Below are 15,088 nucleotides of genomic sequence, written 5' to 3'. Positions count from 1 at the left end.
CATTTTGGTTTGGATTTATGTATCTTCTATCATTGAAACTTTGTAGCCTTGAGTGGAGGCCTAGGCTGGCAAGGGCAGGCAGAAAGCTTAGCTTCCTCCATTGCCAGGGAAACCCAAGCCTCCCTCCTGCTCTGCTGTGGCCATAGCCATCTTGGTTGGGTTTATTTGCATATTCACTCCTGATTGGCTGGTGGGCGTGGTTTGTGGGCATGGCTTGTTGGTGTTGCGGAGTGAGGGTTAATTTGCATATTACTCTTTTATTAGATAGTATTCCTGGAAGTAGGATCACTGGGTCAAATTACAGTTCCACTGTTTTCTACAGTGGCTGCACCAGTCTACATTCCCACCAGCAGTATACTAGAATTCCCTTTTCTCCATAATCTTACCAACACTTGTTTGCTGATTTGTTGATAATAGCCATTCTAACAGGTGTGAGTTGATATCTCATTGTCATTTAGAATTGCATCTCCTGAATGTTTAGTGACTGACTTTGCGCATTTTTTCACATGTCTCTTGGCTTTCTGTATGTCCACATTGGAGAAGTTTCGATTCAGCTCCTTTGCCTATATTTAAATCAGATTGTCTTCCTTTTGTTAAGTTGTATGAGTTCCCTATATATTTTGGAGATTAACCCCTATCAGATGTATCATTGGCAAACATGTTCTCCCATGTAGTGGTCTCTCCTGTTATTTTGTTGATGGTTTCATTTGCATTGCAAAAGCTATTTATTTTAAGTAGTCCCGTTAGTTTATTTTCTCCTTAGTTTCCATTGTCCTAGGAGATGTATCTTGAAAACATATTGCTACTAGAGATGTCTGAGAATTTGGAGCCTATGGTTTCTTCTAGGACTTTTAAGGATTCACGTCTTACATTTAAGTCTCTTATCCATTTTGAGTTTATTCTTGTGTATGGTGTAAGTTGGTGGTCTAGTTTCATTTTTTTGCATATATCTGTCCAATTTTCCTGACACCATTTATTGAAGAGACTGTCTCTGCTCCAATGTATGCTCTTGGCATACATTAATTGAGTGTAGTGGCTTGGGTCAATTTCTGAGTTCTGGGTTCTATTCTATTGATCTATATGACTGCTCTTGTTCCAGTACCAGGCTGTTGTGAGCACAGTGGCTTTATAGTATAACTTGATATTTGGTATTGTGATTCCTCCAATTTTGTTCCTCTTTCTCAAGATTGCTGCGGCTATTCGAGGTCTTTTTTCAAGGTCTTCCCATATAAACTTTTGGAGTGTTTGTTCTAGGTCTGTGAGATATGCTGTTCGTATTTTAATAGGGATTGTATTGCATCTGTAGATGGCTTTGGGTAATATGGACATTTTAATGATGTTGATTCTACCAATCCATGAACATGGTATATTCTTCTACTTGTTTATATATTCCTCTATCACTCTTTTCAATGTCCTGTAGTTTTCAGAGTACAGGTCTTTTACCTCCTTGGTTAAATTTATTCCTAAATATCTTAGTTTTTTTTTGTTGCAATGGTAAAAGGGATATTTATTTTAGTTTCTCTGTCTGAGAGTTCAGTATTGGTGTATAAAAATGCTGTGGATTTTTGGGTGTTAATTTTGTACTCTGCTATGCTTCCGAATTCATTTATTAAAACTAGTAGTCTTTTGATGGAGATTTTAGTGTTTGCTATGTACAGTATCATGTCATCTGTGAATAATGACAATTTTACTCCCCCTGTTCCAATTTTGATGCCTTTCTGTTTCTTCTTCTTGTCTGATCGCTATGGCCAGGACTTCCAGAACTATGTTGAACAAGAGTGGTGAAAGTGGGCATCCCTCTCTTGTTCCTGTTCTTAGGGGAAATGGTTTTAGTTTTTGCCCATTGAGTACGATATTGGCTGTAGATTTGTCAGATATGGCCTTTATTATGTTGAGGTTTTATCCCTTATTCCCTCTTTGCAGAGAGTTTCTATCAAAAAAGGGTGCTGGATTTTGTTGAATGCTTTTTCTGCATCTATTGATGTGATCATGTGATTTTTTTTCTTGCAATATGTTTATGTACTGTATCACATTTATTGACTTGTGAATATTGTACCAGCCTTGCATCCCCAGAATAAATCCCACTTAGTTGTGTTGTATGATCTTTTTAATGTATTGTTGGATCTGATTTGCTAAAATTTTATTGAGGATTTTAGTGTCTATGTTCATCAGGGATAGTGGCCTATAGTTCTCTTTCTTTGTCATGGCTTTACCTGGTTTTGGAATTAGGAGAATGCAGGTCTCATAGAAAGAGTTTGCAAGTGTCCCTTCCTCTTGAATTTTTTGGAATAGTTTGAGGAGAATAGGTGTTAGTTCTTTTAATATTTGGTAAAACTCCCCTGTGAATCCGTGTGGACCAGTGCTTTTGTTTGCTGGGAGTATTTTTATTACTGCTTCAATTTCATCAATAGTGATTGCCTATTCAGGTTTTTTGATTCTTCCTCATTGAGTTTTGGAAGGTTGTATTTTTCTAGGAATATGTCCATATCATCCAGATTGTCAAGCTTGTTGGAATGAAATTGTTCATAGTGTTTTTTTTTTTTTTGTGTGTGTGTGTGTGTTTTTTTTTTTACCTGTCCTTTGTATTTCTGTGGTATCAGTTGTTACTCTGCCTGTTTCATTTCTGATTTTTTAAATTTGAGTCCTCTCTCTTTGTTTTCTGGTGAGTCTGGCTAGAGGTTCATCAATTTTGTTTATCCTTTCAAAGAACCATCTCTTGGATCTATTCATCTTTTGTATCATTTTTTTGGCCTCTATGTCATTTATTACCACTCTGATCTTTATTATTTCTTCCCTTCTACTTACTCTGGGCTTTTCTTGTTGTTATCTTTCTAATCCTTTAATTTGTAGGGTTAGATAACTTATTACCGGTTTTTCTTGTTTTCTGAGGTAGTCCTGTACCTCAGTGCTTTGAACTTCCCTCTAGGGACTGCTTTCACTGTGTCCCATAGATTTTGGATTGTTATGTGTTCATTTTCATTTGTTTCCAGGATGCTTTTTCTTCTTCTTTGATCTCTTTAGCCGTTTAGCTTCCATGTATTTGACTGTTTTTGAGTGTTTTTATTGTGGTTGAATTCTAATTTCATGCCATTGTGGTCTAAGAAGATGCTTGATATGATTTCAATCTTCTTGAATTTATAGAGACTTAGCTTGTGTCCTAACATGTGGTCTGTCTTTGAAAATGTCCCATGTGCACTTGAGAAGAATGTATATCCGTAGCTTTGGGGTGGAATGTTCTGAAGATGTCAATTAGTCCCATCTGTTCTAGAGTGTCATTTAGGATTGCGGTTTCCTTGTTGTTTTTTTGTCTAGAAGATTTATCCAGTGATATCAGTGGGTTTTTAAAGGCCCCTACTATGATGGTATTATTGTGGATCGCTCCCTTGATATCCTCCAGAAGTAGTTTTTATATATTTAGATGCTCCTGGATTGGTGCATGTATATTTGCTAGAGTTTTATCTTCTTGTTGTATTGACCCCTTTAGTATTATGTAGTGGTCTTCCTTATCTCTTGTTATGGCCTTCACTTTGACATCTGTTTTGTCAGATATAAGTACTGCTACCCTAGCTTTATTTTTCATTTCACTTTGACAGAAGAATTTTTTTCAAATCCCTTCACTTTCAGTTTGTGTGAGTTCTTTGTTTTGATGTGGGTCTCTTGTAGACTGCATATATAGAGTCATGTTTTCTTATCAATAAGCTACCCTATATCTTTTGTTGGGAGCATATAATCCATTTGCATTTAAGGTTATTATTGATAGGTACTTGCTTTTTTGTCATTTTTATTCTTTTTGCCTGTGTTCCTTCCTCTCTTTCTATTCCTTTTTCTTATACCAGTCTCTTTAGGATTTCTTGCATTGCTGATTTGGTGGTAATAAACTCCATTAACCTGTTTTTTGTTTTGTTTTCTGTCTTCAAAGTTCCTGATTTGACCTTCAATTTTGAATGACAACCTTGCTGGATAGAGTATTCTTGGATCCAATCCCTTGTTTTTCAACACTGTGTATACTTCATGCCATTTCCTTCTGACCTGATATGTTACTGTTGAGAGAAATCAGTTGATAGTCTAATGGGAGATCCCTTGTAGGTAACTTTCTGTCTCTCTGTTGCAGCCTTTAAGATTTTTTCTTCATCATTGATGTTTGCCAATCCTATATAATAATGAGGTAATATGCAGATTAACCCATCACAAGATGACTGCGCCCACAGTGGAGGCAGGGTTCCCATAACACAAGATGGCTGTGCCCACAGTGGAGCTGGGGTTCCCATAACAAGCAATCAGGAGGGACCTGAGGCTGTGTGGCGCCGGGGAAGGGGACCTGAGGCTGCACCCCCCGCCCAGTGGGGCTTGATGGGGTACCTCAGGCCATGCCCCCTGGCTGGCAGGGCTTGAGGGGGACCTCAGGCCCTACCCCCTGCCCAGTGGGGCTTGATGGGAGACCTCAAGGCACGGCCCCCACCCCAGTCTGGGCTGGGGGACCTCAGGCTGTGCCCTTTGCCCTGGCACCAGGCTGGGGGACCTCAGGCTGCGCCCCCCACCCTGGTGCTGGACCAGGGGACCTTAGGCCACACTCTCCACCCGGAGTGCACCGGGGGACCTGAGGTTGTGCCCCCCACCTGGCACCAGGCCAGGGGACCTGAGGCTGCAACCCCTGCCTGGTGGGGCTTGACAGGGGCCCTGAGGCTGTGCCCCCTGCCCAGCACCAGGCTGGGGGACCTGAGGCTGTGCCTTCGCCTGATGGGGCTTGACGGGGGTAGGGCCGGCCAGGTCTGGATCTTGCCCAATGAGGTGGAGCTGGCCGGGTCTGGGTCTTGTGCGATTTCGAGGCATGGGTGGGTGGGGACTTGACTCTGGGTCCCGCAGCATGCCCCAGACTCTGACAGGAGGAAGATTTTCATATACATTTTACTAATTTTCTTTCACCTCTGACACCTCTATTATAGAGAAAGGGCAAATAGCAATATTAAAATATTTCCTCCAATTAATTCCCTTTTAATGTGCACAAATTTCATGCACTGGGCCACTAGTCTATATATATAAAAAGCCAGCGACCATAACGCTGTAATGACTGGATGCTATGACGCCCACTGTGGCCAGCGAATCGGCCCGATCTGGGGGTGGGGCTGGCTGGCCAACCCCCTGCCTGAGGCCCTTTCCCCTGGCTGGTCCCAACCCTGATGGGCCCCCACCATCCTGATCAGTCCACAGCCCCTCCCACTGGCCCCGCCCTGATTGCCCCCCACCCCAATAGGGGGTTGGACTAGCTGGCCAACCTCATGCAGCCCCTCCCCCTGCCTGGCCCCACCCCAAAGTGGCCCCCCCAGATAAGGGGCAGGGCCAGCTGGCCAACTGCCTGCTGGTCCCTCCCCCAAGCCAACCCCACCCTCTATGGGCCCCCACCACCCCAGTAGGCCCATGGCCCCCCTCAGCCAGTTCCACCCCTGATTGGCCCCCCACTCTGAGTAGGGGCAGGCCCGGCTGGCCAACCACCCATAGTCCCTTCCCCAGGCTGCTGGTCCCTAATCAGCCTCCCCATTCAGGGGCAGGGCCAGCTGGCCCACTGCTCACAGCCCCTCCCCACAGTTGGCCTCACCCCCAATCATCCCCCACCTTCCAATTTGGCCTGTGCCCCCTCCCCCAAGCTAGCTCCACCCCTGATCACCCCCCACACCAATTGGGGGTGGGGCTGGCTGGCCCACTGACCACAGCCCCTCCCCATGGATGGCCCCACCCCCAATCGACTCCCTCCACCCCAATAAGGGGCGGGGCCCCTGGCCAATTGCCCACAGCCCCTCCCCACAGCCAGCCTGGCTCTGATCGGGTCCTGATTGGGGTGGGCTGGCTGGCCAACCTCATACCATCTCCTCCTTCTGATAGGCCCAGCCCCAATATGCCCTGGTTGGTGCTGGGCCACCCAGACTCCTCTCATGCACAAATTTGTGCACTGGGCCTCTAGTTTTATTACAATGTTTCTTGATGTCAGTCTTTTTTTTTTAAATATATTTTATTGATTTTTTACAGAGAGGAAGGGAGAGGAATAGAGAGTTAGAAATATCGATGAGAGAGAAACATCGATCAGCTGCCTCCTGCACACCCCCTACTGGGGATGTGCCCACAACCAAGGTACATGCCCTTGACTGGAATCGAACCTGGGACCCTTTAGCCCGCAGGCCGATGCTCTATCCACTGAGCCAAACCGGTTTTGGCAGATGTCAGTCTTTTTTGGTTCATCTTGTTTGGGACTCTATGTGCTTCCTGAACTTGTGAGACTTTTTTCTTCCCAAAGTCAGGGAAGTTTTCTGATATTATTTCTTCAAGCAGTTTTTCTATTCCTTGCTGAGCTTCCTCTTCTTCTGGCATCCCCATTATGCAGATATTGTTTCATGTTGTCCTAAATCTCCCTTAAACTCTCCTCCTGCTTTTTAATTTTTTTTTTTTTTTTTTTTGGTTGCCACTCAGCTTGGGTGTTTTTTTCCATCTTGTCTTCTAATTCACTGATTCAGTCCTCAGCTTCTAGTTTACTGTTGAAACTGTCCATGGTGTTTTTTATTGCATCTACATCAATCTTCATCTCTTCTTAATTCTTACTCATGTTGGTGTACTTCTCATTCCAGTTCTTATAATTCTCATTGAGTTGCTTGTAATTTTCATTCAGATGTTTGAGCATCCTTATAACCATTACTCTGAATCCTTTCTCTGACAAATTACTTGCCTCCATCTCACTTAGCTCCTTTTCTGGTGACTCCTCCTTTTTTTCAATTTTTTTTTTGTCTACCCATTTTTGCTTTCCTATGTATTTGTTTCTATGTATGAGATCAAACTGCTATGCCACCCAGAATTTTTAGGTTGGTCTAATATAGTAGATGTCTTGTGGGATTCAGTGGTGCAGTCTCTCAGGTATTCTGGGCTGGGTGTTCTAGGTTGGGCTCCTACTTGAGATATTTGGGTTCTCCTGTTGTGGGTCTTGAATGTTATTGTCCGATTAATGGATTTTGTCTGCTCTCAGGGTATCTGATTATGTGGCTCACTACCACATTGTGCCAGCCATTTTGGAGGTGCTGACTGAACAGCAGAAAATACACACAAAAAATCATGACACAGAAGGAATGGAAAAAGAATGTACACAAGACACCTATAGCCACAACAAAAGTGGCAACCAGAGAAAAAGAGAATTAGGAAAGAGAAAAGAGAGCAAGAATGATAGAGAAAAAAAGAAAGAAAAAGTATGCGGAGAAAACACAACAAAACAAACAAATAAACCAAAAAGCACAAACAAAAATAGCCAGAAATGGGGTAAGGGCAGAATCTGTAGATGCAGAGCTTAAATAAAGAAAATAAGGTTAAAGAGTTAGAGGAATTGGGGAAGGACCACAGTTTAGAATAAAGTAGGGACAAAAAAGATGAGAAAGCAAGGAACAAAAATTTGCAAAAGGAGAATAGAGGAAGAGCAGATAGGCCTAAATTTAGAAAGTGAAACAAGTTAAGAAATTAAGAGGAGACCAAATGAGAAATAGAAGAGAGGGGGGAAAAAAGTTGGGTAGTGAAAAAAAAAAAGAGAGAAAAGAGAAATGGAAATTGATTAGTACCAAGGAAGTGGAAATTAGATAATATGAACAGATACTAGAATAATAACAAATGAATAAAGCAGATAGATAAAGATCAATTTTTTAAAAAGGGGAAAAAGGGAAAGGGAAAAACTAAAAAGGAAAAAGAAGAAAAATGGGAGGAAAAAAGAAAAGAGAGTAAGAAAAGGGTGTAAAAATAGTACTTAAAAAAAGTGAAGTCTCATTCACTTCAGCTGAGTTTGTTTTTTATTATTAAGGTATTATATGTGTACATATCTTACCATTGACCCCCCTACCCCACTCCCATACATGCCCTCACCCCACAATGTTTTGCATCTGTTGGTTACTCTTATATGCATGCATATAAGTCCTTCAGTTGATCTCTTATTTCCCCCACCTCTCCCTAACTTTAGCACTGTAATTTGACAGTCTGATGCTTTACTGCCTCTGTATCTATCTTTTTGTTCATCAGTTTATAATATTTTTCATTATCCCCAAATGAGTGAGATCATGTGGTATTTTTCTTTCATTGACTGGCTTATTTCACTTAGCATAATGTTCTCTAATACCATCCAGGTGCCTACAAATGGTAGTAATTCCTTCTTTTTTATGGCAGCATAGTATTCCATTGTGTAGATGTACCATAGTTTTCTGATCCAGTCATCTGCTGACGGGCACCTAGGCTGTTTCCAAATCTCAGCTATTGTAAATTGTGCTGCTATGAACATAGGGGTGCATATATCCTTTCTGATTGGTGTTTCTAGTTTCTTAGGATATATTCCTAGGAGTGAGATTACTGGGTCAAATGGGAGTTCCATTTTCAGTTTTTTGAGGAAACTCCATACTGTTCCCTACAGTGGCTGCACCAGTCTGCATTCCCACCAGCAGTGCATGAGGGTTCCTTTTTCTCCTCATCCTCTCCAACACTTGTCATTTGTTGATTTGTTGATGATAGCCATTCTGACAGGTGTGGGATGGCATCGCATTGTCGTTTTGATTTGCATCTCATGGATAATTAGTGACTTTGAGCATGTTTTCATGTGTCTCTTGGCCTTCCTTCTGTCTTCTTTCGAAAAGATTCTATTTAGGTTCGTTGCCCATTTTTTATTGGATCATTTATCTTCCTTTGATTAAGTTGTATAAGCTGCCTGTAGCTGTTGGAGATTAAACCTTTATCAGTGATACCATTTGCAAATATGTTCTCCCATACAGTGGGGTTTCTTGTTGTTTTGTTGATGGTTTCTTTTGCTGTGCAAAAGCTTTTTATTTTCATGTAGTCCCATTTGTTTATTTTCTTTTTTGCTTCCGTTGCCCTAGGGGCAGTATCAGTGAAAAAGTTCTTTTGGCATATGTCTGAGATTTTGCTGCCTGTGGATTCCTCTAGTATTTTTATGGTTTCCCGTCTTATATTTAAGTACTGTATCCATTTTGAGTTTATTTTTGTGTATGGTGTATGTTGGTGATCTAGTTTCATTTTTTTGCATGTATCTGTCCAATTTTCCCAACACCATTTATTGAAGAGACTGTCTTGACTCCATTGTATGCTCATGCCTCCTTTGTCAAATATTAATTGCGCATATTGGTTTGGGTCGATATCTGCATTCTCTATTCTATTCCATTGATCTATATGTCTGTTCTTGTGCCAGTACCAGGCTGTTTTGAGGACAGTGGCTTTGTAATACAGCTTGAAATCTGGTATTGAGATCCCCCCTACTTTATTCTTCTTTCTCAGGATTGCTGTGGCTATTCAGGGTCTTTTTTTATTCCAGATGAATTTTTGGAGAGTTCTTTCTAGGTCTGTGAAATATGCCGTTGGTATTTTAATGGGGAGTGCATTGAATCTATAGATTGCTTTGGGTAGTATGGACATTTAAATGATGTTGATTCTACCAATCCATGAACATGGTATGTTCTTCCATCTGTTTACATCTTCTCTATCTCTTTTTTCAGTGTCCTATAGTTTTCCGCGTATAGGTCTTTTACCTCCTTGGTTAGGTTTATTCCTAAGTATCTTAATTTTTTTGGTGCGATGGTAAATGGGATTGCTTTTTTCGTCTCTCTTTCTGTAAGTTCACTATTGGTGTACAGAAATGCCATAGATTTCTTGGCGTTAATTTTGTATCCTGCTACATTGCCAAAGTCATTTATTAAGTCTGTTAGTTTTTTTGATGGAGTCTTTTGGGTTTTTAATGTACAATATCATGTCATCTGCAAATAAGGACAGCTTTACTTCTTCTTTTCCAATTTGGATGCCTTTTATTTCTTCTTCTTGTCTAATTGCAATGGCTAATACTTCCAGTACTATGTCAAACAGGAGTGGTTAGAGTGGGCATCCCTGTCTTGTTCCTGTTCTTAGGGGAAATTGTTTTAGTTTTTTTCCCATTGAGTATGATGTTAGCTGTGGGTTTATCATATATAGCTTTTATTATGCTGAGGTATGATCCTTCTATTCCCACCTTGTTGAGAGTTTTTATCAAGAAAGGGTGTTGGATTTTGTCAAATGCTTTTTCTACATCAATTGATATGACCATGTGATTTTTATCTCTCAATTTGTTTATGTGATGGATCACATTTATTGATTTTCGGATATTGTACCATCCTTGCATTCCTGGGATAAACCCTACTTGGTCATGGTGTATCATCCTTCCGATGTACTGATGGATCCCATTTGCTAGAATTTTGTTGAGGATTTTGGCATCTACATTCATGAGGGATATTGGCCTGTAATTCTCCTTCATTGTGTTGTCTTTATCTGGTTTTGGTATTAGGGTGATGCTGGCTTCATAGAAGGAGCTTGGAAGTGTTCCTTCCTTTGAATTTTTTGGAATAGTCTGAGGAGGATAGGTTTTAGTTCTTCCTTGAATGTTTGGTAAAACTCTCCTGTGAAACCATCTGGCCCCAGGCTTTTGTTTGCCAGAAGCTTTTTGATGACTGCTTCAATTTCTTCCATAGTTACTGGCATGTTGAGCTGTTTAGATTCTTCCTGATTGAGTTTTGTAAGGTTATATTTTTCTAGGAATATTTCCATTTCTTCCAGGTTGTCCAGTTTGTTGGAATAGAGTTGTTCGTAGTATTTTTTAACAATCCTTTGTATTTCGGCGGGATCTGTTATTTCACCTCTTTCATTTCTGATTTTGTTTATTTGGGTCCTCTCTCTTTGCTTCTTGGTGAGCCTGGCTAGAGGTTCATCAATCTTGTTTATCCTTTCAAAGAACCAGCTCTTGGTTTTGTTGATCTTTTGTATTGTTTCTTTGGTCTCTATGTTGTTTATCTCCGCTCTGATCTTTATTATTTCCTTCCTTCTGCTTACACTGGGCTTTTCTTGTTGCTCTTTTTCTAACTCTTTGAGTTGTATGATTAGGTAATTTATTACCATTGTTTCTTGTTTTTTGCAGTAGGCTTGTAGAGCTATGAACTTCCCTCTCAAGACTGTTTCGCTGTGTCCCATAGATTTTGGATTGTAGTGTTTTCATTGTCATTTGTTGCAATGATGTTTTTTATTTCTTCTTTGATCTCTCTGGTAACCCAGTCATGGTTTAATAGCATGCTGTTTAGTCTCCATGTGTTTGATTTGTTTGGGTTGTTTTTATTGTAGTTGATTTCCAGTTTTATGCCACTGTGGTCTGAGAAGATGCTTGATAATGATTTCTATCTTCTAGATTTTGAAGAGACTTTGCCTATGTCCCATCATATGGTCTATCTTTGAAAATGACCCATGTGCACTTTTGAAGAATTTATATTCTGTGGCTTTGGGGTGAAACGTTCTGAGGATGTCAATTAATTCCATCTGGTCTAGTGAGTCATTTAGGATTGATGTTTCTTTGCTGATTTTTTGTTTAGAGGATTTGTCCAATGGTGATAGTTGGGTATTTAAGTCTCCTACTATGATTGTATTGCTGTCAATCTCTCCCTTGATATCCTCCAGGAGTTTTTTTATGTATTTGGGTGCTCCTGTATTGGGTGCATATATGTTTACCAGAGTTATTTCTTCTTGTTGGATTGCTCCCTTTAGTATTATGAAGTGGCCTTTCTTATCTCTTGTTATGTCCTTCACTTTGAGATCTAATTTGTCATATATAAGTATTGCTACCCCAGATTTTTTTTTCAGTTCCATTTGCCTGGAAAACCTTTTTCCATCTCTTCACCCTCAGTCTGTGTGCGTCTTTTTTTCTGAGGTGAGTTTCTTGTGGACAGCAGATATATGGGTCGTGTTTTCTTATCCAATCCGTTACCTTATGTCTTTCGATTAGGTTATTTAATCCATTTAAATTTAAAGTTATTATTGATAGGTACTTATTTGTTGCCATTTTTATTCTTTACCCCTGTGTTCCTTCTTCGCTTCCTATTTCTTTTCTTTTTTTTTTTTTTTACAGCAGACCCTTTAGCATTTCTTGCATTGCTGGTTTGGTGGTAATAAATTCCCTTAGTCCTTTTTTCTCTGTGAAGCTCCTGATTTCACTTACAATTTTGATTGATAGCCTTGCTGGGTATAGTATTCTTGGATTCAGACCCTTCCTTTGCATGACTTTGTATATTTCATTCCATTCCCTTCTGGCCTGATGAATTTCTGTTGAGAAATCAGTTGCTAGTCTGATGGGGGTTCCTTTGTATGTAACTTTCTGTCTCTCTCTTGCCGCTTTTAAGATTCTTACTTTGTTGTTTGTGTTTGCCAGTTTAATTATAATGTGCCTTGGCATCGGTCTTTTGGGGTTCATTTTGCTTGGGACTCTGTGAGCTTCTTGGATTTGTGTGGGTTTTTCTTCCCTATATCAGGGAAATTTTCTGTCTTTATTTCTTTAAACAGGTTTTCTATTCCTTGCTCAGCTTCCTTTCCTTCTGGAACCCCTATTATGTGGATGTTGTTTTGTTCGTGTTGTCCCAACGTTCCCTTAGGCTCTCCTCCTGCCTTTTAATTTTTTTTTTCTAGACATTGCTCTACTTGGGTATTTTTTCCCATCTTGTCTTCTAGCTCAGTGATGCGGTCCTCTGCTTCTTCTCGTCTACTCTTGATGCTTTCTATTGAGTTCTTTACAGCAGCAATGTCATTTTTCATTTCTTCTTGGTTCTTCTTCATTTCCTCTTGGATCTTGCTCATATTGTCGAATTTGTCTTCCATTCTTTTCAGCCACCTTATGACCATTTCTCTGAATTCTTTTTCTGGAAGATTGCTTGCCTACATTTCATTTACTTCCTTTTCTGGTGATGCCTGCTTTTCTTTCATATGTGGGCTGTTTCTTTGTCTCCCCATGGTCTCTCTTCTCTGGGTGTCTGGTTATGTAGTTCTCTCTCTCCTGTGTTGATTTAAAGGCACAAAATGCAGCACTACAAGGTACAACACACAAGGCACTGAATAGAAATGTATTCACGATATTAATAACCTCCAATAAAGGTGACCACCAGAGAAAGGCAAATTAGGGCATAGGAGGAAAAGAAGAAGAGGAAAAAGAAAGAAAGGAAAAAAAAAAAAGGAGTGTCAAAATGAAATTGGGAAAAGGAAAAAAAAGTAAGAGAGATAAGAAAGAGCCTAAGAGAGAAAGGGGAACAAACTATTCATATTGGGGATAAAACTCCAATAGAACAATCACTAATCCCAGCAATTGCCAGCAACAAGTACCTGGGGATTAATACAAACTACAACACCAACTAATATTGAGTGAGGCAAGGGAAAACAGAAGCACAAAACAAACAAAAAAATAAACAAACAAAAGTAGAATAAGCAAAACAATTTCACAAAAAAAGCATAAAAATTTGATATAATCAACATTCAAGTGAACAACAACAAAAGGACAGAGAGAAAAACAATTTTTTGGATAGTTAAGACAGCGAAGAGAGAGGTGTGTATGGACTTGGAGCAGGGGATTGGAGATTAGATATGTAAGTAGGGTGAAATTTTAACAAGGGGTAAACAGAAAGAATAGGGAAAATCTAAAGCAGGAAAGGGGTAAGATAAACAGGACACCGAAAAGGGGAAGGTTAGGAAGAGAGTGATGGCATAAAGGTAGAGTTGAGATAGAGTCAGACAATGCTAAAGGAAAGATGAAACTAGAATGTAGAACACTAATCCCAAAGTAAAATAAAGAGAAAATAAAATGACACTTGAAAAAAAAAAAGATAAAATAGCAGTAGTAATAATACGGATTGAAAATAAAAATGTAATAATTAGAAAAGGTAAAATCAAGTGAGGAAAAAAGAAAAAAAATAGTTTCTTGAGTAAAAGATGCAAAAATGAAAATAAAAAAAATAAAAAAAATAAAAAATAAAAATAAAATGTGGAGTAGTGAAGGTCATTCACTTCCTCTGTTGTTCTGTTTGGCACTCCTGTTTCTCAGTCCGGACAGTATTGCAGTTCCCTGTGTTCCACTGCTCTTCAGTGTTGTAAGCCAGTCCTGATTTTAAGCATGCAGTGTGTCTTAATTTCTCGTATTCCTTTATTTTTGATTACACAAGAGTCAATTTGTGATTCAGCCCCTGGGTGGCAGTGTTTCTGGATTGACTTCCGGTCTATATATGGCCTCTCTAGGCAGTGTTAGAGCCTTCTTTCCCTGTGGCACTCACTACCGGTTTGTGGGAGTGGGCTGCCTCAGAGCTGGCTCTCCGATGGTCACTCCCCGCTCCAATCCCCAGGTTCCAGAAAAACACTTTCCCCTGCAGTCTCCCAGGGTGTCCCCAACTGGGTGATCCTATGTATTGGGCTTAATAATCAGAAGCAAGGATTTGAAGAGGAAAAAGCCCAAGTGTGTGAACTCCGGGGCTGCGCGTAAGTCTAGGCAGCTGGCACACCTTTGAAATTCTTAGGGTGTCCCTGCACGTCAGATCAAAATGGGTTGCTTTTCAGAGAGCCCTTCTGTTAGCAGCTCTGAGGACCCCCTTCCACATTCACACATCACGCCAGCCCCAACAGCCACGGATTTTTCTAGGCACAGACTTCCCTGGTCCTCCAGCTCCCGCAAAACGCGTGTTCCTCTCTCCCGCCGGGACCAGAGACCTCACCTTATCCCAGGTGAAATCTGACCTTTCTGTGGTGGAGTGTAGAGCTCCTCTGAATCCGTGTGTTTGTGCAATTGGGGAGCGGTGTTCTGGGGCTTGCAGCTGTTCCGTGGGTGCCGCAGTTGTGGATTCTCAGGCTTCCGATAAGCTCCACTTTCCCGTTCAAGATGGCACAAACTCCTCGTTGGAGCCCGTAGCTCCGGGAGGGGACCCAGCTGCAGTGGGTGCTGCCTGGTCAGGGGAACCCTGTCTAGCAGTCCCCCACCTTCTTCTGGAGTTTAGCTGTCCCTTAACTTGCCAACAAACACTCCTCGTGCGACCCTCAGCTGTTCTTTCTTTATGCTTTGGGACAAGGCTTGGAACACGTCTGTCTATTCCGCCGCCATTTTTCCTCTGGAGGAGTTCTATTTTAAAGTGAGGTTGTATGCTTTATGCACTGTGAGGGTTTTGATATATTTGTGGCATTTATCAAACCAGAATTAAGCAATTATTATGGCACTCTGGGTCACACAGTGTATGCAAATCCAGGAATGATG

General features: G+C 40.8%; 1 protein-coding gene across 1 annotated transcript in view; it reads left to right on the top strand.

Moving 5' to 3' along the window:
* The window catches only part of NHLRC3 (NHL repeat containing 3), a 150,936-nt gene that overhangs the window by 89,472 nt on the left and 46,376 nt on the right, over nucleotides 1-15,088 (top strand). The gene's annotated exons all lie outside the window — the stretch shown is intronic.

The sequence above is a fragment of the Plecotus auritus genome (assembly GCF_963455305.1).
Source record: "Plecotus auritus genome assembly, chromosome: 3".
NCBI lineage: Eukaryota > Metazoa > Chordata > Mammalia > Chiroptera > Vespertilionidae > Plecotus > Plecotus auritus.
The sequence above is the reverse complement of the archived record's forward strand: the minus strand, read 5'-3'. Positions and strand labels throughout refer to the sequence as shown.